Below are 26,435 nucleotides of genomic sequence, written 5' to 3' on the forward strand. Positions count from 1 at the left end.
AAAGAAATTTAAGACCTGTTTTATTTTGGGGTTTTTTTGGGGGGGTAGGGACAAAAAGAGGAAGAATAAAACCTCTCTAAAACTATGGCCTTGGCTACCCATGGCATGAATCTGGAATAGATTCGTTTTGGAATGACTTCCTAAATCACTGTGTGGACACGTATTTTGGAATGCAAATGTCCCCTTCCCTCAGCCCCAGGGAACTGGCCTGAAACACCTAGCTACAAAATCATATTTTAATCTGAATTTTCAAAGGTAGATGAGCCGGAATAAACCATTTTCCCCTCAATTATGAAAGCAGGGGCATAATGGAGGTGTGACTTCTACAGGTTACCATGGCTCTACAGGGGAAGGAGCTGTTCCTTTTTTCTTTATCAGTTTGTGCGATGGGAATGAAGTTTTCAGCCTCTGCCTGGGCATGGCTCTGGGAAAGGCAGGCCCTGGGCACGGGTTCCCCACTTCCAGGTGGACAAGCAGTCCTCAAAAGGGGGGCAGGCCCAGGAGGCTGGGATCCTGCTTCCTTGCCTTTCCTGCCTCATGCAACAATGAATGATGCTTTGGTAACCACTCTTTTGAGCTGCCATGGCCCTGGCTGTACAGAGAACAAGGGCAAGGGCACACCAACACTGACTCAAACAACGAACCACACAGCCTGCCTCCACCCTCACACTCCCCCCACCCCGGAGGAAAGCTCCCCCGCCCCACCCCATGGTGCCCCAATCCTGAAGCGTGAAAAGCCGACTGGGCGGGGCCTGCTAGCCTTCCAGATACGGGGAGAATGAACTCCTCGGCCTCTGATTGGCTGCTGGTGATGTAATCGGAGAGAACATACGGGTATTTCGGCCTGCCTAGCTCGTTTCCTATAGGGAGGCGGTGCCGCCTCTTAGCCAATCATGAAGCGGGACGGGCGGAGGAACGCTGTCCTTCTTCTCCTAAGCCAGGCAACGTCTCAACGTCTCCTTCTTGCTTCCTAGGAAGCTGTTGGCAGTCGCAGGGCCCAATCAACGCAAGGCATCGAAGCTACGCTCCCACCCATTGGAGTGAGCCGCCGCTAGGCCCGGGCGGGAGGAAGGACGTGTGAGGACTGACAGCTCTTGTAGCCAATGGAATGCGGGCGACCGAGGCACGGAGGGGAAGGAGGTCGGTGTCGCCGAAAGAGAAAAGGGGCAGAGGGGGGCGGGACGGAGGGCTTAACTGACATCCACTTCCTGCAATGGCGACAGGGCTGCGGGGCCGTGGTTTAAAAAAAAAAAAAGAGAAGAAAAAAAAAAAGTGCGCAGAAGGGGGGGGAACAAGCTCTGCGCGCTTGATTGACAGCAGCCCCGACCAATGACGCTTAAGCGGCGATAGGGTGTGCGTTCCAAATGGGGGCGGGGCGGGACGAGCGGCACAGCTCAAAACAGGAATGGGGGAGGGGGCGGCCAGCGAGGGTACCCAATAGGCGTTCGAGGGGGCGGGGCAGAGTGAGCGACAGCGCGGGGAGCCAATGGGCTGAGAAGAACGGGGAGAGGGTGGGGCTGGGCATGGCCGTTGGGGCGGCCGTTACTGCTGCTGGTTGGCGGTGGGGGAGCGGGTGGGCGGGGCCTCGCCCCCTCCCTCGGGGTGCATTCTGACGTGGGCGGTGGGAGGGCGGGCCCGCGGCGCTGGGACAGGGCGCCCAACATGTCGGCGCGGCTGGCGGCGCTCGGAGCGCGGGCGGCGGGGGGCGGCCAGCGGGCAACGGCCGTCGCCTGAGACCCATCCTGCCCCCGGCCCAGCCCCACCCCGGCAGGCGCTGCCACTTGCTCGCGGCCAGGTAAAAGGGGGCCTAGCCGGGCCGGGGCAGGGGGTCCTGCACCTGCGCCTGGTGACCCCGGAGCTTCCCTTCCAACCCACCGGCGTGGGGTGGGCGGGTGCTGCGCGCCTTGGCAGCAGGTGGGCCAGGCCGCTGCGTGCGCGCGTCTGTTGCGGGGGTCTTTGCCCCTGGGTGGAGGAGAGGCCTGCGCGCCTGTAGGGAGCCTTGCGCCTGCTGAAGTTGCCCGCCTCAGGCCCTGCCCTACTCTGAGCGCGTTTCGTCCGGGTGGGGGAGGGGAAGGAGTGGCAGGTGGGGGCGGGGAGGGGAAGGGGGGTGTATGTAGGTGGGTAAGGCCTCTGTGATGTGTGCTCCCGTGCATGGGGAGGCAGAGGTGGGAGGTGGGGAAGACCTTTGCCTGAGTCCCCCTCCCTCCCTCCCTGTGAGCATGCATCTGATCAGCCCATGGGGAGTGTTGCTGTGGGTGCTGGGTGGCCAGCAGGCAGAGGCCTGGTGCCTGTGTTTCTGTGGACTGCGGTATCCCCTTGAGGTTCCTTCCAGCTGTGTTTCGCTGTGGTTTCTGTGATGCTGGTGGGTGGAGGGGGGAAGGGACTGGCTGGCAGGGTCCGAAAGTGCATATGAGGGTTGGGTGCATGTTGGCTGGAGGAGGGAGAGATAAGGTGACAAGTGGGCCAGGCCTCTGTGTTGGTCGGGTAAGGCATTGGCAGATGTTAAAATGCAAGAAGCAGGAGGACAGGGCCTGGGAACATGTGTGTTGGCCAGTAGAGCTGGGGGTAGAGGTGGCTTCTGTGTGTATTAGGTGAGGTATGTTGACAGGTGGGAAGGTACATGTATGTACATGCATTATTATTTGCAGGTGGGCGGCTGAAGGGACAGATGGAAAGGGCCTGCGTGCTCACTTGTGCTTATTGACAGGTGGAGGAAGGGGGATGGTTTGTAGGCAAGGTCTGAATATGTGTGTGCTGGTGGGACTGTCAGAGGAGGGGATTTGATAGTTTTGTGTGTACTGGAAGGTCCAAGAGCAATGGGTAGGCTTGGGTCTGTGTGTGTTGTAAATAGGAGACATGGGGGGCAAATGAGACAGGTGTGTCTGCATTTGTGTGTATAAAGAAAGGAGGGGTGATTGATGATGGTTACTAGACAGAGCTTTCGTATCTGTGTGTAGTGGAAGAAGGGGGACTAGCAGGTACACGAAGTCTCTGTGTCTATTGGTAGTGGGCAGAGATGGTAGATAAGTAAGGTCTCTCTATTTTGGGAGGGAGAGCAGGTGGGCAAGAACTCTACCACAAGTGGGGCATAGAGGTGACAAATGGACAAAGCCTTAGTGTGTATTTATATAATTAAAGGCAAAGACCTTGAGGTGTGTGTGTGTATTGGAAATAATGAAGGGACAGCTGGACAAGGCTCTTCATATGTATTGGGTGGGCAAAGAAGATCTTTGTGTGTGTATTGGTAGAGGGAGAAAAAAGGTGATGTGTGAGGGAAGGGTCTGTGTAAGAAGGTGGTGGGAGCAGGCCTGTATGTGTATTTTGAAAAGAACATGCAGGTGGGTTTGCGTGTATATTACCAGTGATGGGGTAGACAAAGCTGTGTCTTCATTGTGATGCTATTGGCTGTGCATATGTGACACAGTTCTTAGTGAAGTAGGTCTTTGTGTATTTTCGGGTGGTAGCAGGCAGATGAGGGTGGGCTGTAGGTTTCTTCATAGCGCAAGATGGCAGGCATGTGGTGAAAGTGGTGTGTGTGGCTTTACCCATGGGAGACAAGTGAATCTGTGCATATATATTTTTTGGTAGAGTAGTAGATAGGAGCATGGATTCATTGGGGAGGACAGATGGTGGTTGGGCAGACTTCAAATGTATTGTGGAAAGGGAAGTGGCAAGCTGGTTGGCTTGCCTGTCTGTATACTGGAATGGGGACGGGAAGGGCCAGAAGGTATGGTGGGGATTATAGATGGATAGGAGGCCATGAACTTGTTGTGTTGGGTGCTTGGTATGGGGTAGGTGGGCTAGATGTGTGTTGTAGGGAGGCTGGAGGGAGTGGTGTCTGTGTCCTTTGCATATATTATGGGATATGATTGAGACACAGGAGCATGCATTTTCTGACTGGTGGGTGGAGGTGGGGGGGAAGTGGCTGGTAGCCAAGGTCCCTGTTACGCACCTGAGGGGAGCCCGAGTTTGTATTTTGAGGAGAGGAGTGGGTGGCCAGACAGGCAAGCATGCCTGGAACTTTTTTGGGGTCAGGGAAGTGGAAGCTATGCCTTTGCATATACAAGGAAGTATGGTGGCAGTTTGAAGAGCTGTGTTGGGGAGAAGTGGTGGGCCAGTGGACTTTGTGGAAGGGAAGAGAGCTGGCTAGGTGTTAGGTCCATAGCTATATTTATAGCAGTAGGGGAAAAGGTGGCTTGTAGACTGGTGGTAGGTGACTGGAAGGAAAGTATGGGCTGGTGGCCATGTATGTTGGGTAGAGAGAGTGCGCTTGTAGCAATACTGAGGTGGAGAAATAGGAATCTGTGGGTATGCTGGAGTGTGGGAAAGTTGCAGACTGTTGGGTAGGCTTGTGTATCTTATGTGAATTGTGCAGAGCAACAGGTTACAGCCTGGCAGGGATCCTAGCCCTTATGCTCTGAGACAGTTTAGGGCAAAGTCTGCAGGAACCTGCAAATTGGCAGGTTCCTATAATGAGAGGAGTGAGGGAGCAGCTGCACTGGGGACAAGAGAAACGGGGACCGGTGTCTTTGTTGTATTTGATGAAATGGTAAGTTTTATTTGGGGACGACATGCAAGGAGTCTTTGGGTGTACATATTTTGGAGAGACAGAGAGGAAATTAGGAGTAGTGTGTGGTGAAGGTGTGGCAAAAATGAGGAAATTGGTAAGGTCTGTGAACAGTGTGTAGAGCAGTGGGGGCCATCCTTTTCAGCAGTTGTGCCACAAATTTAGCCTTGCCCTCCAGTCCTTTTCCCTTACCTGATCTGTTTTGTTTTTTGCTTCTTGTCCTGTGCTTCCCTGCATGATTTGCTGCTCTGCTTTCTGCTTCCTGCCCTGCCATATGCTGTCTGTCCCCTCCCAGAACTGATATGTGCCTCATATAGAGGCTGTCTGTGCTACTTGTGACACCTATGGTGCCTTGGCCACACCAGTGTAGGGACTGGCTTGGAAAACCTTTTTGTTCTGATGGTAGAATGGGGCATAGGGCAATTGGTAAATTATGTTGAGGAGGAATGCAATTAGATGGGAGAAAATGTTTGGTGTGATTTCTCTTTAGTCTGGGGTAAGAGAAGAACCTGCTCTGGAGATTTGAAGAGAGAATAAATATGAGAAACTGAGAGGGTTTATGTGTAGATTAAAAAAGGGGAGAAGGGCATGAGAAACTTTTAGAGGTATGTGTTGTGAAGAGTGGAAAGCTGTGTGTGGGGCGAGAAGGGGTAAAAGAGTAGAAGTTTCGAGGCTATGTTTGTATTGGGATGGGGAAATATTAGGAGGGTGAATGTCTGTGTGGTGAAAGGGAACCTGGGAAGCCTGCACAGGGTGCTATTGGGGAAGGAGAGCTCTGGTCTTTATAGATAAGGAGTGTTTTTTTTGCAGGAGGAGTGGCAGGGGAGAGTGAAGTAGGGAGACTCTTAGGGGCAAGAGTCAGGAGTTCTGTACATGTTATGAATAGGGATCAGGGGTGTGCCCAGGAGGTTATATTAGGTGGGCTGCGAGGCTTCTATGACCTTAACTGCACTAAAGAGAATACTATGTTTTTAACTTGTGAGAGCCAATATAAGGTCAAGTCTTAGTGAAGGCAAGTCAGCTTATAGCCTTTACATGGTACCAAGTCAAAGTAGATTAAAAAAAACCCCTATGATTAATTGCCAGTTAAATCTAGCTAGTTAAACAAATGATTTATGAACACTAGTTTGGACACAAGGTGTCAAGTACCTCTAGTTGGTGATAATTAACTTGAAGTCTAGCATAGATAAAACCTTAGTATATGTGTGTTATGAGAGCAGGAGCTAGGCTGATTCTCTACATGTACATTGTGTACAAGTGACAGTTCACATATTTTGGAGTGGGTGTAGGCCAGAACCCTGAGGATGCTTGTTTATTTCTTATGGGATGGAGGTGGGGAAAGTGTTCATGTCCAGGTGTTAGGGCAGGGGTGGGCAAAATGTGGCCCTCCAGGCCATTCTGTCTGGCCCACAGAGCCCTTAAAAACATTTAGAAAATGAATATTTATCTGCTCTGGCTGCCTGTCATGCAGCCCTTGATGGCTTGCCAAAACTCAGTAAAAGGCCCTCCACCTGAAATAATTGCCCACCCCTGTGTCAGGGAATGGGAGTTGTGTGCAGTGTGGCAGCAGATGCATTGGGGAGGGGGGTGTAGTTTAGGTCTGCTTGTTAAGGAGAGTTAGTTGTGTTTTTGGTTATAGAAAATGTAACAAAGGTGGAAAAATGTGATGCCTTGTATGTGGTTAGGTGCAAGTGGCTGAGAGAATGTGGTGGCTAAGAGTGCTGGGCGTTTTGTGTGCATGTTATGTAGTTTTCTTGTAGAGCTCAGTGATGGAAAAAGATAGCAAGCCTGTATGTATTTAGAGCATAAGCTTGTAAGCCTTACTTTTTTTGAAGTTGAGTGTTGGTGAGGTTAAGGGGCTTACATGGCGAGTGAAAGGAGCCAAGGGGTATATTGGTGCAGTTAAGGAAGCTGGACATCTGATGAATGGAATGGGAGAGCTGACAAGATGGGGTTTGGAGGCATCCGTGTATATTAAAGTGAGAAATATAATTGTAGTGATTGGGGTGGGAAGCTGGAGGTCTTGAGTATGTATTGTAGTGGTGGTGGAGAATGAATCTGGTTGTGCAGAAAGGTGAAGGGCTTGCTGACACTGATACTGGTGGATCTCCAATATCTCTGAGCTTTACATGAAGCGGATGAGTGATTTTGGTGGTGAAGAAGAGGGTGTTTGTTTGTGTGGTCTTAGACCTGGGAGGAGCTTGGAAGCATATTTGGTGAGGGGGGGAGGAAAGTATAGGAGTTCAGAGTCCTGATTCAGGAGGAATTAGGGTTGTAGAACTGAAATCTTGGGATTTGGTGGTAGGAAACTTCAAGCTTTGTGCCTAAGGAGGTCAGACAAGAAGCTCTTTATAGATAATAGAACAGGGAGACCATGTGCAGTGCACGTAGAGAATTGGCAGGTGTAGGTCTGCATACAAGTTATGTGGGGTTGGGGATGTGGGAGTCATGTATGTGTGGTAGGGGTAGAATTGAAAGGCTTATGTTTAGTGGACTGTTGTGGTGGTAAGGAAAGGGGGAGACTAGTGAGCTGGAGAGCACTGCTACATTTGGTGAATTTGAGAAGACTTGCAGCATTCTAGGGGCTTAAAATGGCATTTGGAAGTTAAAAATTGCCATTCAGAAGTTAAGATTGTGAAACCTTAATTTATTCCCTTTATATCTATGCATTATGAAGTAGTGTTTATGTGACCACATACTGATTCTTTTGTGGGACCCCTGCCTCAGCCAGGGCACCAGCTTGACCTCTTTTGAGTGCACATGAGGATTATGTAGGACTTCTTCACCAGTTGCATAGTTTGGAAGTTTTATTGCAAAAAAACAGGGAATTGAAGGAAGAGAAGAGTCCCAAGCACCTGCAACCTTAATTTTAGCATTTTTGAACTTTAGAGTCTTTGACTTTGCAAACTTTAAAAGCATTTTGTGTGTGTGTGTGTGTAATTTTTTTTTTAAAGAAGCAAACTGAAAATGGAAATTTGTGTGGTAGGATCAGCAGGGTTGGACCCTTTAGAATTCCTCATATAGATCCTCTGCTAGAGCAAAGTAACTGATAACTGTAATAGGCTGTTATTCCTCATGCAAAGCTTTAAGTGGGGAGGGGGCACTTCTTTTTCAGTTTTTAGCTATCAGCAGAGGAATGGTGGGAGTTAGGAATACAGCCCAGGGTCCCAAACCTGGAGTGGGGTATGCACTGGTGCAGTAGCTTTCAAACTTCCTAAAGTCATGAAACCTTTTCATACTGCTGCTTTTGCTGTGGAGCCCCTACCTCTGGCTCTGCAGACTATGTGAGCTGATGTGGATGCAGGTGCTGTGGCCCAGCAAAGGTAGTGCATTACCTTCCTGCCCACTCTGCTGTTAACTCCAGTGTCTTCATGGAACCCTTGATGACCTGTCATGAAACCCCAGAATGCAGTTTGAAAATGGCTTCTCTAGTGCAAGGGTGGTCAGCCGGAGGCACACGTGCCACAAATGCCATGGGCAGCCTGTGTGGTATGTGGAGAGGACAGGCAACACAGTGGCAGACAGGGCAGGGAGCAGAAAGTAGAGCAGCAAAGGGGGATAGGAGCCCCAAATCTTGAAAGCGTCACTAATTTGTGGTCCCCCTGCCAAAAATATTGGCCCTCACTATTGTATTGGACACAGCCATTTGTCTACTTTTGTCAGTCTTTTCTGTCCTAGTCCTTGTTCATGTGGAGCAATGTCTTGTTCCTTCTTGTAGTCTAGTCTTGTTCTTTAGCAAGTCTCTTGTGTCTTCCCCTTCTCTTCCCTTCTTCCCAGATCCTGCTGCCTATTTCTTCATCCACCATGGACTCAAGTTGCTCTTTGCATTTCATGTCCCAGTTGGTTCTCAGTTTTGCAGCCTGGTCAGTTCCAATTTTGTTGGATCCCTCAGATCTGGCACCTGTGCCATATAGTCAGATTGGGTTGCCTGCCTGGCAGTGGGTGGCATGGAGTCCAAGAGAATATGGCTCTCTGATCAGTTTTGATATTCTGTTCTAGCTAAACCTCAATTTCCAGGAAAGTCCTACTGACCTGTGGATTGGAGCATGGTCAGTGTGAACAAACTATTTGGGAAATTTTGGTAGTAAAACTCCAAGCAGGTCTTTACTGAGAATGTACAAAATGTAATTAGAGGTGCACCAGTCCATATCATATTGGCACCAATAAAAGGAAAATTGACATTATTGGCAATCAGCTTTTTTTAGATGATGTGGCTGATATGTTGCTGATAAATGCAGCATGGATGTGCATAGCCAGGAGTGCAGCCCAGCATCTTGGAGAGCAGTGTCCAGTTGGTAAGTCTATTGGGGAGGAAAGAGCATGGGGCTGGGGCAGTGAGGGAGGAAGTGGGGCTAGGGCTGGGGCAGGCACTGCCCAGCCAGAGTGGGGCACAGGACAGAGCTGGCAGCTTGTCCAGGTTAAGTGGGGTAGGGAGGGTGCCTCCCACCACTGCACGCACCCCCGGGGGAGGCATTGGGGACATGTGCCCCCTGGATCTGTACACAGGATGAGGGTGGGCTGTGCGCTCAGGGCTGGGGCTGCTCCAGCCTCTCTCCGGTGGCTGTGCTTGAACTGGGTGGCAGCAGCACTGGGAGGGGGAGCTATGGAAGGGCCTGAGGCACCCCAAAATTTGCTGTAGCTTCTTTTCCCCCTTTCCCCCCCCTACTGCCACTGCTTCTGCCCTGCCTGGCCTGAGCACAACTGCTAGGAAGAGGCTGGAGTGGCCCTGGCCCGGACTGTGCAGTAGGCAGCCCACCCTCACCCTGTGCACAGATCTGGTGGGGAGGCTGCAGGGGCATATGCCCTCCATGCCTCATCTGGGGTCCGTGCAGCGGCAAGAGCTGCCCTCCCTGTGCCCTGCCCCATCCTGGCTGGGCAGTGCCTGCCCCTGCCTCCCTCCTTCCGTCCCTCACCGTGGGGTACTCAATCTGCGCCCCCCCCACCCCTTCCGTCCCCCTGCCCCTTCCCCCCCACAACAGACTTACCAGCTGGATGCTGCTCTCCATGCTACTGGGCTGCATATTGGCAATCAGCTCAGTATCAACTGGTATGGCTGGTCAGTACTTGACCATGGGTATCAGCCCAAAAAATCTTTATCCGTGAACCCGTAAATTGTAATCCCCCTTTTCTTTTCTAGAGGCTTATAGATTGGCTAGATTTTCAGAGAGATACTTTTTGTCCTTTCTGTGGCAAAGAGAAAAAGGATTCTAGATTTTCAAAGAACATCAGGGTTTTGTTAACATGGGCAAATTATTTTCCCTATCTTTGTTCTGGGAAACAGTCTACCTGTTCTAGCTGAAATTTCTCATACAGTTGAGCCTGACGTAGATGTACAACATAGAACATTCCACAGCCTAAATGATTACCTTGTTGACAAAGTTAAAAGCAACTACACTTAAACTCTAATTTTTAAGTTTACCCATCACTTCATTACTTGTGCTACTAGCCCACTTGTAATGAAGCTTCACAGAGATACCTGAGGGAGCCTGGGAACATTTTCCAGTAGCTGACCATATTGTGTACTGCAGGAAAAAATGCACTGTGACTGAAGAGGAAGATTGCACTGCACATCTTTTGTAGGCTTAGAGTAGTTGCATTTCAATCCCAAGAAACTTTATTGGCATGATAGAATATACAACCATTGCTTAAGAGAGTATGCATGTGTATTAGACATAGTCAGAAGTATGTAGGATAGGTAGGCCAACACACTGCCACGAGTGTTGGCCCATTGTGGCAGTGTTCTTGATAGTTATGTAGCATAGTGCCATTTTGTGTTTATTATGACTGTATTCTCCAGTAGTTTCAAGGTTTTGAATTAGTGAAAGCTTGGTTTGTCTTCCTCTGAGTACGTCCTTGCCAGGGTAAACTTCTTAGTATAGAGATTAGTTTTTGGGGAGGATAACGGTTAAATGTATAATGGTTTGTGTTTTTTTTTGTTTTGTTTTGTTTTTTAGCTTTTCAGCTCTTGGGAGCCATATATGTTTAAAGAGGAACTAAGATGTTTCTGTATGTGACTATTTTTTTTCTTCCTGTTGACTGGGAGGAGAATATTAATATGCTGGATTTACTGTTTTAAGTTGCATTTGTTAACGTTCCATTTTTTAAAACCTTTTCTATGTATTGGCCAAACCCTTAACTCTAACTTCTGTTTTGTCTCCTCAGTGTTCATCCCTTCTTCCATATCTCCTATTTTCCTGAAAGAATTAATTCTGATTCTTAGGAAAGTCAAAAAACCCAACGTTGTCTAGAGGTGCTGTCATTTGAGTACACTTTTTATCTGTGTAGCAGCTGTTAAAGGTCCAATTGCTTACAGTTTTGTTACAAAGTGATGTCTTAACTTGTTTTGCTTTTTAAATACCTTTACAGTACCCTTAATGTGATGTAGCTTTCTTTGTTTTCTTATTTGCCATCTTTATTTGGTTTTTTTTCCAAAGATAAAATACCTTTAAGTGGTTTGAAAAGATTAAGGGCATCTTTAAAGTGTTTTTATTCATATGATACTAAAGGGAAGTTGATGGGCAATCTTGTTCTTTAAAAAGGAACGTTTAGGAAATAGGCATCTTGGGCTTAAGCTGCTATTTGGGGATTAAAAATTCTTAAGAGTTGTAATTTTTAATTTCTTTTTTAACTATATCAGCGGATGGACTAGTTACTGAGAACTTAGTGTATTTCCAAATGTTTGCACCTGTTTTGTTCTGGGCTCCCTAGTAACTAGAAAAATTCTGTTGAGACAGTAAATGCCTTGCTCTGGCAAGATGTTTCAACATTTCACACCTATAAAAATTGGTATTGCATCCTTTTTTGTGATGAATAGATTTTTGTAGCTTACTTGCTACTAATTCCAGTATTTGGTGAGTTAATTGGGGGGGTTGTTAAAAATTTAATATCATTAAGAAAAGTTTAAATGAGTTTATACTGCAGCTTTCTGAAAGCTGTGATATTGAGTTGATTGTTCTGGTTGTGTGGGGTCCTGGATAACCAAAATTAAAATTAATAATTTGTTTAGCTCAGAATTTTGATTTCTAGCTAGAGAAGTTTTTTTTCTGTACCATGGATGGCTGTTGGTGATTCCCCAGCCTCCCAGGAGAAAATTCAGAACCTCTTGTATAACGCCTATTCTTGGTTCCTTTATTTATTTTTCAGTACAGCATAACGTCATTTATCTTTTCTGATATTGATGCGTTATCAGCATGGATTGCCATTCTCATAGCCTTGTTTGGGTTTTCTGCAATTTTTAATAGAGTTATCTTCCTCAATTTGCAAGAACTTTCTCTTTTTTTCTGTTTCAATAAAGTATCTGTTTTCCAGTTTAATACCTGCTAGCTCTGAGAATGTTGAATCAGGTGGGTTTTTTTCTTACTGCAGAAAATTAGGTCCAAGTCATTGCAGAACTAAAAATTTATTTTCTTTTAATATGCATGGTTTAAAAAAAAATAACGGTTGCAAATTTCTGCACTAAAGTCCCTTTACTACTGCAGAAATTTTTCTGAAATTATTTCTTGATCTGTTGACTCAGCCATATGGTATAAATCCAAGACGACATCTTTTTTGAGACAAAACAAAAATATTTTTTATTAATGGCTTGAAGCTCTCTATCTATCCCCAAAATGATTCTACTGGGTAGGTTGTTGTTACTGTTGTGAAACAAATGCAAAAGAAGTAACTAGACTGTAGTTTGTTTGGCTCATTTTGAAAAATTTAAGGGTCTGATTGATGTGGGCCTTGTATCTGAGCTGAGAGACTTTTTTGCCTTAGCAGTTGCCATACGTAGTTGAAGCCTAAAGGCCGATGTATAATTCCCGCCTCCGTTTGTTTCCACTTCCTTTGGCTTGTGGTAGTTTTTAGGGCTCCATCTATTGCAGACAATAGATTTTGGCCTTACAGCCCCTTGTTAAAACATGTTTTTTTTCTTTTTACTGAAGTAATTGATGATATTGTAGTTTTTCTGTCTTAGTTGTTTATCTGTTTGATTGTGATGCAGCAGCCAAGCATAGCTTCCTCTAGATCTCTGGATTACTGTGTCTGCCACTTACGTGGTATCTGCAACCAGAAGATACACTGGGTATGTCATCTGGCTGATACTGTATTTCTGGGAACTGCTAGATACAGGCCTTTTAACTTCTGAGGTAGGAAGGATCAAGATCCTGGTGTATGCAAGCACTCAGAATATAAACATATGCAGCATAACATTATATGTTTATTTAAGCAATTACATTGCTTTATTTTCTAGTTTTTTTGAAAATGGAAATGATACACTCTTTGTGGTTTGGAGCCCCAAGGCTTCCATTTTAGCCATTCTTGGTATCTTCTGGAGCTGAAACACCATGACCTATTTTTAAGCTCTGCCAAGCCCTACCAAGTTGCTGTCTCGGATCATATACATTGGTAGGTCAGTCTGTCTCTTCTTGTATGCCAAACCTCCTGTTGGGCCTGATGATGTTGCTTCTGGCAGTGGATCTGTATCCTCAGTAGGATATGAACATAGTCTTTGCAGCCTTGATGGATCTGCTGTTGGAGCTTATGGCAAACAGCATGCTCTTTCAGTAGTTCTTAAAGGCGGTTTTCTTGGGACTGATCTTCCTTTGCAAGCATGGTGGTTGGTGATCTAAGCACTAACGATGGGTCCTTGTATGGTGTATTTTGTCCAGACAAGGTTATCTTGTGGATTCCTTCCAAGTACCTGCCAAGGGTTAGAAAGAATTCTACCTGAGTCAACAGCTCTACCTGCATATTTCTCCTCTGCAGAGTAGTGGTTTTATTGCATATACTGGACACTATGGGTATCTCTCCTTTCTGTGCAGGTCTGTCACTATTTGTAGCCCTAGCAGAAATATCTAAGGATATAGGGATCATCTCCACCCAGAGACTTGCAGGTTGCCCTAAGACTGTTAAGGTGTATTATGAAACTGCCAAGGTGGGCAAAAAGTGAAGTCTACCACAGCAATAGCGTAGAGTGTCATAAAGTTGAAATTTCTGGGTTGGATGTTGCATTTGGGAAAACAGTCCTGTAATAGTTCTTCACCTGGGACTTTTGAGACCTACCTGCAGGTGAACTAGGCAGTGCTTGGGAACCCTTCACAGTGGACTATAAGTATGCAAAGGCAGGTGAAGCAGGATGTTAATTACTGTAGTGACAAGCATTCGGGAGTTGTGTTGCCCATGTAATCATAGAACATGCACTACACTGTCTTTGAGGCCCATGTGTCCTAGGATTTTGTGGTTGAAGGAAACTGAGGAGTGGAAAAGGAAAAGTGCCCTCAGTGCAGAGACGGAAGAGGACCAAAGTGCATGTGGTAAAGAGGTACTGCTGAGTCAGAATGTCTGTGCTTAAGCATATTTTTACTTAGAGGACTGTCATGGACAGCACATTACTTGCCAAACTTACTGGAGTTTGCAATTTCTTCCAGTGATTACTATAGCAATTTAATATGAGGGTAAAAACCTTGCCATCTTTTAACGTGTTAAATCTTTCTACCTATGCTATTTCATTTTTACCATCAGTTCTGTCACTTAAAGTGGGGGTTGGCAGCATTTTCTGGTGATAGGCTGGAATGATGCAGCTTGATTTGAAGGTGGGTTGGTCTTTGGACCTAGATGCCACTGCCATCCCTGCTTCTTTCTGCTGCCCAGCTGTGGTTCCGTATGAGGAAAGTGCTTGGTTGTGATGCAGCACAGTAAAAACTAAGGCTGTGTTGCTGGATCTAGCCCACAGGCTGTGTGGTGGGCCAGCAGGGGGTACTCCTGTGCTGAGCCACTTCCCTCACTGCACCCATCCCCCTGCCAAGCTCTGAGTGCCTCTGGGGGTGCCTCGCATCTGACTGACCCCCTTCCTGGAGCACCCCTGCAAGCCTGGGGGTACTACCACCATGCAGGGGTCTGGACTGTTTCTGGGCCCTGTGCCCCCTGGGGCACATAGGCCTTGTAGTCCTTGAGGGTGCTTGACCTACTGCAAAAGCTTGGGATACTTCCTTTAGCCTGAAGCACAAAAAGTAGCCTCCTTTAGTCAGCTGGAACAAGGGGGCACAAAGGCATGCCTCTCCCAGCAAGTCCACCACTCTTGGTACCGTGAAGAACTTCATTGGTTACAGAGGGAAGGCTTGGGGAAGGGTGCAGGATAGAGAAGTATTACAGAATAACCCTAGAGCAAATAGGTTGGCTAGCAGCCTTTGATCATGCATGTACTTTACAGCAAGCTATATATCTAGATAGGTTTCAGCAATTTACTCACTTCATCTTGAGAGAGAGAGCTGCAGATGTTTCAGCTCCTGTGTGCGTCTTCATCATGGTTGCTCTCCTCTACCTCCTGGGCAGTCTTAGTTTATGTACACCTTTTAACATCACCTTTGGGGGCCCAATGGAGGCCAGCTGTTGTTGGCTGCTAGCCATTCACTTCAAAATGCATCATCACTACCTGGTGGAGTGGTAGGGGCTACCAGCCCTGCCCCCCAGGCCATGAGGTCACTACTTAGAGCAATAGAGAGTTTAAGTCCCGACCCTTGTACATGTCCGTAGGCACGTAGGCGGAGTTGATAGACAGGTAAAGGGACAATGCCAAGGAGAATGAGGAAAAAAAACACTGGTGAAAGGGAGACAGGGAGGAGGCTGAGATGGAAATCCTCCACAGGCTGGAGGTTGCTGACCCTTGACTTGAATGATAGTGATATTGCTACTCCAAACTACTCTGACACTGTTTCAGTGTTCCAGATCATGTTATTGGGACTAGGTAGGGATGTTGATGGAGGGAATGATTCATCTAATCCAGTGGTGCTCAACCTTGTTGACTGGCAGGCCAGATGAGCAGTGTCTGATCCTTCTGCAGGCCAGATCTGTCATGGCCCCATCTGGTCATGCAGAGGAGAAAGGTGAGGGGAGGAGGGGGTAGTCCAGCCCTGATCCACCGATGCAGTGAAAGGGGGTTTGGGCTGGCCCTGATCTGGCCTCCTAGGGAGAGATGGTGTGTCCTGGCTGTGTTGGGGAAGTGTCATGGTTCAGCCCTGCTCTGCAGGGCTTGGGATTTTGACAGCAGGGCAGGGTGGTAGTACTGCCATTGCTCCACTGCCACCAAATTTCCCAACCTGTGGGGAGCCCTGTGGCTGGATTCCAAGGCTCTGTGGGCCAGCAGTTGCCACCCCTGTTTTAATCAGATACTTAATTTCTTCACAGAAGTTTAAGTCTCGGACTTGGGAGCATCTAACCTAATGATTTGAGGTTGTCTTTAATACCGGCTTGATACAGTTTTTGTATATTTTATTTTAACAAATGTATGTAGTACTGATCACACTAGTGGAGAACCACTGTATTTTGTGCTTTCTTTCCAGGTTGAAAGAGAAGAGAAAAACATTTGGAAACAAACAGTATATGCATAATGCTGGAGTGTACAGGATGTAATGGTTAAGGTCCTGAATTAGCACTTGGGAAACCAGAGTTATTTTAGTGCTTTTGATCTTCTCTGACCTTGAACAAATGCTTAACCTTGGGAGGATAATAGTTATAAAGTGTATCAAGAACTCCAAATGAACAGTGTTATTTATATTGGATGGAAATTAATAATACAAACAAGATGCAAGCATATTATGAGTTTGCTGGTCTTAGTAGGTAGGAGAAGTAGTTCTTTGAGTGCATGCTTTTAGCGCTCAGTGTGTGGGGCCACTGCACTCTAACTGGAGAACTTCTTGCAGCACCTCTTGAGGCAGTATGTGTGCCCTTCATTTCCTTATGCCTTCAAATAAGGTATGAAGGATGGGAGTGTCCCAGCCCTTTCATAGATCTTTCTTACTTTGCTACTTGTGTTCATGTCTGTTATCTGTTACTATGTAAATACCTGGGTATAAATAGCTTAGTTAGTAACTCATTTCTGTTTCTTATCCCTGAAGGAAATGTATTTTTTGCTGTTCTGGGCATAAGATGCTCTAAGTGCTGGTCTTTATTATACAGAAATCTCTAAGCTTCAAATTTGGCCCATTTTGCGTGGAAATTATGCCCATTTTACGAGGAACCATGCACCTGCTAAATGATATGCTTTGATGAAGGGCATCATGGAGAGAAAAGCATTTGCAGAAGGCTTTGAAGAAGCCTCAAAAATCTTGTAAATTATGCTGCAGGGTATTCTTGTTTAATCTGTGTCGGCATTCTAATCCCATCTGCTTTTGAGATTTGACTTCATCTGTGATTGTTCAGCTCATTTCAACTCAGGTTGCAAGGCTGAACTGTGAATAGCATAGTCTTGGGATGAGAGAAGTTCCTTTGTCTTTAGGTTCTTTTAAACAAAAATGCTAAAATGGTAGCTGCTGTGAATAAAAAATGGCTTCAAACATCAAAAAAGGAACATAAAGGCAACTTGGGCTCAAAAAAAGGCTTTAGTCATTGTCATGTACAGATCACTTAGTATGACTTGACTATTGCAAAATAGGAGCAAGAGACGTTGCTTGACAATTTCCAGGACTGGCTAATATCAGGCAGGGCATACTTATATTGTCAGTTCCTTCGTAATGATGTTCTTTGGATATATTAGTTGACTCCTTCATCTCAACATTAGCCTCCCCTGTCAGTCAACTCAGACTTTTCCCTTTCTGATGCAGTGTTGGAGATTTGCATGGTCCTTGGGGAAATTTATTGTGTCTCTCTGTGCCTTACTACCTGTCTGTGGACAGGTATCCTTTCCGGCATTGGTAACCTCAGAAGTACCGTCGGTACAGATCCACTCTAACTTCTTTGGTACCAAGATTCTTGCATGGGTTGGTGCTGATGGTGAGGACTTCTGATATTCATGTTAAAACTGTTTTTGATACTGAATCCGGTACTGAAAGCAACACATAAACTAGGCTTTTCCACTTTACTTTTGCTGATAGATTGCTCTGTCCTATAGTTACATTCATATTTCAATAGAGGTTTAGATTTAATTTTAGGTTTAGTCACTTGGGGCAACTAATAATCCTGATATTGGCAGCAGGTTAAGAGGGAGAGGGGGAGTAGGGAAGGTGAGCAGTGTTATTTCCCTGTGTTCTGGGACCAAATTGAAATAGCAGGGATTAATATCACCACTGCAGGGGCTGTGAGATGTAAAAAGCTGCACAGGCCGTGTAGCCACCTTTGTAGGCTGGATCCAGCCCATGAGCCATGTGTTTGACACCCCTGATTTCCATGAATGTAAATTCCCCAATTTGTTGCAAATTGTTGCAAATATTCCAGAAAAACTAGGTATTGAAGTGATGCATTTGAGGAGACTGCCAGAAGGAGAAAAAAAAAGTACACTTCAGGTAAGTTGACACTTTTAACGGAGTGGAAGGTTTGGTAAGTCTTGGAACGCATTTGTCAGTATTCCCATGAAAAATGCCAAGTTTGGCATGGAAACTCATCTGGATCTTATCAATTAGTGGGTAGCTCCAAACTATCCCTTCTCCATAATGGAGCGTGTACCTCTTGCATTGTTTTCTGTACTTTACCTCAATATCTCAGTGTGGATTATATCTAGGGTGACCATATGCCCTGGCTTGGCTAGGACAGTCCTGGATTTCATAGGTTGGTTGGTAAGAATTGAAACAAAAGTCCCTGGGATTGCAACGTTATGGGGCACAGTCTGGCCAGCAGGTGAAGCGGCATGGTGTGCCAGGTGGGTGGGCTGGCAGGCACCACTGCTGCTGTGAAGGGAGCAAGGCAGGTGGACTGGAGCATGGTGCCCAGCTCAGTCCTCTGTTTGCCTTCAGCTGCTGCTCAGGAGGAGCTGGGCCTGGCACTTGTGGGTGGGGTGGCACCTGCCTGCTCCAGTCTGCCCACCTTACTCCTTCACAGCACCTGTGGTGCCTGCCTAGCACACCATGCTGTTCCACCTCCTCACCAGACAGTGCCCCAAGGCCCTGCTTGTTTGCCTTTGCTTGCAGCTGTGCTACTGACTTGGGGGGGGGGGGGGGTAGTAATGTCTTGGATTTCCTTAGAAATAAAATGGTCACCCTAATTATAGCAGTATGCTTTATTGACATTTTTCCCAAACTCATGGCACTGGTAGATGGTATTTGCATCTGGTACCAACAAGGCCTACTTGTGAATTGTTTACTGGTTATTCTAAGGCTGGCCTTGATCATGTTCTAGGGGAGCCCTGAAAGTGCAAGACTAAATTATGAAGTCATATAACTATCTTCAGTTACCATACAGAGCCACTTATAAGTATGTGGGGGAGGGGGGTGCAATTTCATTCCAGCATTACAGGGATATCAAGACTGCTGTTCTTTCCTAGATCCTAAATAGAACTATTTCGGCTAAGTATGCAGGTAATGACCAAAAGGATGATGCATTGACAGATTATGAAATCACTCCTTTAATAATGTTAGTTTCTGACACATGAGCATTTGGGAGCTGTTGACCAAAATAGCTTAAATTTTATTTAAATCAGCATTTGCAACATATTCGGAGGCCTCTGGCCCTTTTGCAACAGAAGGATGCAATGTCAAAATCTCTCTCTCAAGTTTGCTTGATGCAACCAAACATGTCAGACCGTTATCTTCCATGCTAGTGTCATATTGAAGGAGTGGCATCCACCGTGTCGTGTACATACCAGATGTTTTAGTAGCCCTCAGGAAGGGCTTGCTAATCAAGAAACCAGGGAAAGGGAAACTGATATTCTTATGATAAATGTTGGACCTTCTTCAGAAGGCTTAAATTGTAGAGGCAGGAATTTTAATTGGACAATTTATTAGGTAATCTTAAAGACAAACTAAATGCTTTTAAGAAGGATCCAGATGAGGGTGGTTTTTAATGAAAGGGATCCTGTGCTGGTGTTCCTGTGATGAGAGGGGCCTAGATTTGATTTCAGGAGGTCTCAGTCCTATGTTGTTATGTAGCAGTTGTTTGAAACGGTAGAAATAGCTGAGAACCGTAGTTTTCCTCTTAAATATTTTTCATACTGAATGCTTTGTCATTCAGCTACATTACATAGTTTTTCTTGTTATTTGATTATATTAATATAAAATATAAATATGTATTCTCACATTAAAAGAGTACTTTCCAATTTTAATGTAGATCTCCAAGTTGCATTACACTATTCTAGTTGCGTAGTGTCTCTGCAGTGTACCTATTTCAAGAGCTGAAGTTCTTTGTGATACTTGCTGATACTGTTTTTGCTCAGTTATTAAATCTTATTGTATGCAACTTTTAACCTGTTGATAGACAAAAATGTTATATATTAATCTAGTTTTAAAATGCATAAATATAATTAGTTTAAAAGGGAATCGGGTTTTTAATTAAAGGGGCCTTGATGTGGGAGGATATTATATTCGTGTTTGTAAAAGGCCCTTTTATACAACCAGAAAAGTGTTTAATGGGTATTAGGGCTTTCATATTAGTGTAGAGCAGGGGGTTAAAACTCATTCAGCCCTATGGGCTGGATGAGGGTTGCTGTGCCAGTTTGCAGATCAGACTTGAACTGACCTCCTATGCAGCACTCAGGGTGCTGTGTCTATCACATGCTGGCCCCAGGGCTCACTGTGCACGTAGGGCTGGACCCAGAGCTGCAGGCAGCACTGGGTTGGTTTGAGGTGCTGCATGCAGCCCATGGTCTGGATCTCCTGTGCCTTATGTAATGTTAGGTTCAGTTGGTGCACTGCAGGCATTCATACGCTGTGTACTGTGTGCACAGTGAGCCTGGGGCTGGTATGTGGTGCATGTAGCACACAGAGGTGGACTGACTGTGCACCTTATGTGCAGCACAGGGGGGCAGTGTGGGGTGCGTGCTACATATGGTGCCCTGCTGAACCGGCTCTGCCTTCTGGCTGCATCAGGATCAGCACTAGAGCCAGTGGGCAGGGCACCACATGCACTGTGCACCCTGGACTTCTTTCTCTGTATGTAAGGCACATGGTGTCCAGCCTCTGTGCTGGTGCATGCCGGTCAACCCAGAGTCTCCTGGGTCAGATCATGTGGTTCCACAGGCCACACATTTCACACCTACTGTAGAGCATGGGTGTCAAATTTGCCTTGTGCCCTGGCCCAAATCTGGACCATGAGGCTCCATGCGGGATGGATCCAACTCTCACATGAGGAAGTGGCGGTAGTGTCAGCTCTTGTTCTGAGCCAAAGCATGTGGTGGTGATGGCAGCAGCAGCAGTTCTGACTCTGGCCTGGATTTGGAGTACATGGAGCATGCACCAGGGGCTGGAGCCACCATGCTGGAGCAGCCACACCTGGCACCCTAAACTAGAAAGATTGTATTGTTATACCAGGCATTCCATTCTACCTCAATTGATTCAGTTGCCAGGATATCTGGCAAATGTATTTAAAAAAACAAAACAAAACAAAAAAACCCTCCAAAAACAACCTTGGAGATCATTGGATGAGCATCTCTGAAGACTGGAGTTACCATGAGACTTCTGCCATGATTCTTTGCTATGCCTTTTAAATATAAATCGTCAAAAGCAAGGGTTCATGAGTCCACTGGAGAAGTTTTATATAATGTTTCTCTTACTTTAAAAGTAAAGATTCAACGTAGTTGAAGATTCAATACATAGTTCCTTTATCATAGAGAGACCAAGTAGGTTTCTTAAAGGTCAGCCCATGCCAAAATAAAGGGGACAGTACTAATGGAAAGCTTTCATGGTAGCCTGCTTCTTTACAATGACATGGAAACTGACTTTGGAATTACGATTCAGGTGATGCAAAGATAGTTTTGTCAAATAACCAGGTCATTTCATAATCAAGGTGTTGTTAGCTGTGCAGACAAGGAGGAAGATTTACTTATTTGAACAACACTTATTTTTACCTCTCCACTGTTGGAGAAATTATAATTTAGCTATTTTACATGCTCAGACCCTTTTCAGCTTCTTACTTCTGTTGTAACTCCTTACGTTAAAAGTAAAATAGCCTCGAAGTCCATGGGATGTCTTGTAATCAGATATTTACTTAGTCTAATTCAGGTATTTATTTAATTGCCAGAATCTTAGCTGTGGGGAGATGAATGTTAACAAACAAAGATGCAAAAATGCTCCTTTTTTTAAAACAAGAAAGATTTAAGTACATCATACTGCAGAATTTAACTGAAGTTAATATTCGTATTCTTAAGCATTGACCTATTTAACCATGATGAGTCACATTTTATATCACTGTAATGATGGTCCCCCTTTTGGGCTTGAAACCAGATTTGCAGTCCTCACAGTTGTGAACACCCACAAGGTGGATAGTGCTGGCTTTTCATTTTTCTACTCGTTGTTAGAAAAGTCAATGAAACTAGTTACTAGGCTTGGACCTCTTCTGATGCTCCGATTCCATGCATAACCTTCATTCTAACAACATTATCCTCCACTGAGTTTTTTAGTTTTTCTTGTAGTAATTTTTTGTGGTAAAAGAATTTTTGAGCTCTGCATCTTACCCATCTAGTACAACATGTTTTAGAAATGGCAAGGCAGAAAACCTGACTTGACCTTTCAGTCTTCTTCATTAATAAATTTCACAGATCTTCAGATGGTATCTTTTTTTCTCTCTCCAAATCTCCTATATACAAAACAGTAGCTTTATTCAAATCTTTATTAAAAAAATATAAATAAAAAAGATAGACATTCTAGGAAGCACATTTACCCTGGACTGCTAGCATGTCAGAATAGAGTTATAAAATCATCATCCGACATTATAGCCAGATGTCAGAAAGCATGCTTTCTAAGACCTGTAAAACAATAATTATTTTTCTGATTTTCGCTAAAAAGTTTTGTATGTACACCAAAACAAAATATATATTTTTAGAACATTGAGTAGTTAAGTACTTCCACTGGAGAATTCTGTAAAACTATCTTTCCCATAGTCAGATGCATAAAAGTTAGCTATGTTCTTTATCTGGAACTGTTCAAGCAAGTTGCCTGCTAAATATAGCAGTAACATTTACTCTGCAAAGCAGTTCTTGTTCATATAGATGTTTACACAAAATTCCAAGTTTGGGAGGCTAAATCACGGAGTGTGAAATACAATGCCACTACAAGCAGCAAGATATTCTATTTGGCATTTCATTTTTGGTTGAGCTTGCTATGAAGTTTTGTGAGAAATACAGTTCTCCTTTTTGAATGTACTATGTAATAGCTTAAATTCAGTTCAACTCTCATTAGTTCTAAATTTTAAGAGGATGTTCTAGGTGTCAGTTAGACTCTATTGGATTGGAGCACACAACTTCTGGCTGAGGTCGTGACTAGTATAGTTTCACAGAACCTGTGAAATAGGCATGGGAAGGTTGCCTACAGGGAGCTTTGTAGGATGGAAATCGCAGAATGCAAGGGTATGTGCAGTTAAAGGCAACCAAGCGTGCTAACTATCTTTGCTGAATCAAGCAATGGCTGACTACTGCAAAACACAGTTTAGGTCCTCGTCCAGAGTTTTGGCTAGTATCTGTCTTCATTTGCACTCTGATTGGCTGACAAACAGCTAATCAGGGTGCAGAGAAGCATTTGGACAGGAGGTGGTGGCATGCCACCGTGATAGGGGGGTGGGGGAGGTGAGGCCAGCACAGCTGGCCTCACTCCCCCTGCCCTGCTCCTTGTAGGTGGCAACAATGGAGTGGGGCAAGGCCAATGGAGCTGGCCTCACCCCCCCCCCCTTGCTCCTTGGAGGTGACTGATGGTGGGGGGGCAGGGGGAGTGAGGTCAGGATGCCACAGGGGGTGGTGAGGCCACCAGCAGTAGCCTTGGCCTGCCTCTTCCACTACAGCCACCTGCAGGGCTGATGTGGTGGCAGTAGGGGGAGGAGCAGGCTTGATTGGGAGGGGGGAGGAGCAGGCAGGCAGTGGTGGCAGCGGTGTGGGGAGGAGGAGTGAGCCCCAGCTGGGGTTGAAGCCAGCCTGCTGCAGTGGTGGAGGGGTAGCAGCACGCCTCCTCACACCCTCGGCAATGAGCCTGCTCCTCCTGTCCCCCCAGCTGCTGCTGGGTTGGCCTGGGCTCGCTGCTCTTCCCCCCCACCCCTGCTGCAGCAGGCTGGCTGCCTTCTTTCCGCTCTTGGGCCCAGGCCTGCACCTTCCCTCCCTCTGCTGCTGTGGTGGGGAGGGCTCGGATCCTAAGCAGTAGGAGGGAAGGGGGGGACCGGGCCCAGACGGGGGGTGGGGCATGGGGCTCCATCCCAGCTTGCTTTTTCCCCCCTGCCCTTAATTCTTGACGGGCAGTTGGCGCGCGCGCGCGTGTGTGTGTGTGTGTATTTGTATTATATAATATGTGTGTGTATATATAAACTATTTACTTTTTATCATTGATCAAATAGTACAGAAGTCTTTATATCCTGAATAAATCTCCCGTTTCTGCCCCAGAAGCCCATAATTAAATCTTTTGTAAATTATAACTTTAGAACTAGATCTATTTTGATCAAGAATAAGCTGAGTGATTTTTTTTTTTTTTTTTTTTTTTTTTTTTTTTTTTTTGCACGCACGCTTTGTTTTGTCCAGAAGTTCCAATGCTGTTGGAGTATTCAAGGCTGCATGCTGCCTTTTGCCAAGTATTTCTGGGCTCGAGTAATGAGTGAAACTATTCGAATGCAGATACCTGAGAGAGAGTCCTGGAAGTAACAGAAATTTGCTTCACTCTGCTGTTTCCAGAGATATTACTTTGAATTGTAGATTTTGAACCCGTTGCTAAATACAGGGGGAGGTTTTATTGTTGTTAAATTAACTTGGTAGTAACTGGTAGCAAGAGCATGCTGTAGGAACAAGAGCATACTGAAGGTACTTCACTAGTTTGCCAGACTTCTCTGAAGAATAGTATTTGATAATTTCATGTGAAGAAATCTAATAGTAAGCACCATTTGATTTCCGGTGTCTTAATTCTGCCTCTTTTGAATGGAATGTCATGGCATATCCTGTAAATAAACTGCTTCCTTTCATCATGCATGTAGATTTTCTGGGGTTTTTTAAAGGTGTGTTACTATATGCCTATGTAATTAAAAACTCTGATATATGAGCTAATGTCTAGTTAACCTGGATTCAGTTGAAAGGTGATTAAATTCACCATAGTAATGAGGAGTAACCTTGTGTTGCCAGTGAATTTATCTTTTGTATTTTAGGGTGACTTCATATCTAAGTGCTGGTATCACTTTCTCAGCTGTTAACTCCTATAACCAACAGTCTTATGTAAAATATAAAAACGTGTTGTATACATGTTAAAGCTAAAAAATCCTCCATTTTTTTTTAGTTCTGTAGAAGTAGGTAGGTTATAAGGTTAATTTGAGGTTTTGATGGTGGGCTTTAAAGAAACTGGGGTCCTTTAAGAGTGAGAGAAATTCAGAGTGAAAATCTGAGTGAACTTAAGTCTTTGTGACTTAATTTCTTAGTTTGACATTGATTAATTTCATATAAAAACTTGTGGGGGTTAGTTTTGGTGTGTTCAACTTGCAATATCCGACAAGGAAGTTATGTTCTTATAGTGATTGTTGTTGCAAAGGCATGAAGATATCTGTGTAGTATAATAAATTATAGTATTTGGTAACTGGAGGCTATAATACTGGAATTGCTGAATACCGTTTCTAGTTTAAATATTCTGGTTTAAGGGACTTGTCTATAGCAGTGTTAACTTGAGTAGATTGGGCTAACTTCTCTCCAGTCAGGCCTAGCTAACCATTAAAGTGTGGAACAGTAATTGAACAGCACTGAATGACTGGATAGGATAGCAGGACAGAGAAGCTGGCTCTTCATCACACAAACAGCTCAAGTGTCAGCAGCACTTGAGCATTTCACACCACATCCTTATGAATGAAATCATCTGATAGCCAAATTGCTTTAGTATTGGCTTGTGTATTATTTTCTCAGATGTCTTCTTTCTTTTTTGACATAAGACATATACCAACATTGTAGATAGTTTATAAGGTACATATCTACCCTGTCTTCTGCTTGACTTCAGACTAATGTAGCTAACTGCCTCTTTCATACCAATATTACCTTTTTTTCTTAGTATTAAGTATAGTAAATCAGTTAACCTCACTGGATTAATGATTTCATGTTACTTATGAAGATTGCTTTGAGAAGTTATAGAGCTGGTTGAGAGCTAGTAAATATTTCTCAGAAAATAATGAGGAAGGCAAGAGCTCAAAAGTAACTGGACTTGGCAGGATTTGATTTTTATTGCTAAATGTTGATAAAAGTGAATTATACCTCGCACTCACAGACTGATGGAAAACATTTCCATCTGTAATGATCTGAATTTATAGAAAGGGCACATAAGAACAAATATCTGGGACAGGGGTAAAGAAATCCAGGACGGGGTGCCAGGGGCTCCATGGACGCATGGCAGCCATTGCAGGTGGGTTGGGGAGAGCCCCAGCTGCACAGCTTGCTGTTCCTTGGGTAGCTGCTGCAGAAATGGGGAGCTGTGCGCGGGGGTCGGGGGGGGGGGGAAGAATGTTGCTGTGGGGTCCTGCCACTGGGGGGCAGGGCTGTTGGCGGGCAGGAGCCTGGTGCTGCTGGCCACCCATTCTGCCCAGGTCCTAGCTGGGGATTAGGCACTAAACTTCAGTTGATCGCAACCTGGTCCCTGAGTGCTCAGGGCAGGGTGTGCAGGGATGCCTCTGGGGCCCAGCCCCTGCCCCTGGACTGCCTGAAGAAGCAGGAAGCTATGGCCATCAAGGGGCCTGGCCACTTCTCCACTGGCACCCACCAGGCAGAACTCACCTCTGTCCTGCCCCCCCCCTCCCGGGGCCATACGTAGCTGCTTCCCACCCAGGGCTGGGTGGCCACTGCCTCCTGGCATGGCTAGGGGCATTCATTGGTGTTTGGCAGTCAGGAGTCCCCTGATGAGCCTCCTCTCACAGCAAGTGCTGCCAGGAGCTCCAGTCTACAGCCCCTAACCCAGCCCCTGCACCTGGTATGAATATACTGGTAAATTAACAATTATTTAAAGGAGGTATGCTTTTTGATTTATGGATATTT

The 26,435-nt window shown here is 45.5% G+C and overlaps 1 protein-coding gene across 7 annotated transcripts in view; it reads left to right on the forward strand.

Annotated features, from left to right (window-relative positions):
* The first annotated feature begins 937 nt into the window (after nt 1-937).
* Nucleotides 938-26,435, forward strand: part of PPM1B (protein phosphatase, Mg2+/Mn2+ dependent 1B) — a 103,093-nt gene continuing 77,595 nt past the window's right edge. For 4 of the 7 annotated variants that reach the window (XM_019483266.2, XM_014598052.3, XM_019483267.2 and 1 more), the window contains exon 1: nt 1,636-1,795. The gene's annotated coding sequence lies outside the window, so the exon portion shown is untranslated. Of the gene's footprint in view, nt 1,141-1,635; nt 1,796-26,435 lie in introns of those variants that run through there. The other 3 variants (XM_014598054.3, XM_019483268.2, XM_019483269.2) reach the window with 3 other exon arrangements.

Source organism: Alligator mississippiensis, chromosome 1, assembly GCF_030867095.1.
Source record: "Alligator mississippiensis isolate rAllMis1 chromosome 1, rAllMis1, whole genome shotgun sequence".
NCBI classification, from domain to species: domain Eukaryota; kingdom Metazoa; phylum Chordata; order Crocodylia; family Alligatoridae; genus Alligator; species Alligator mississippiensis.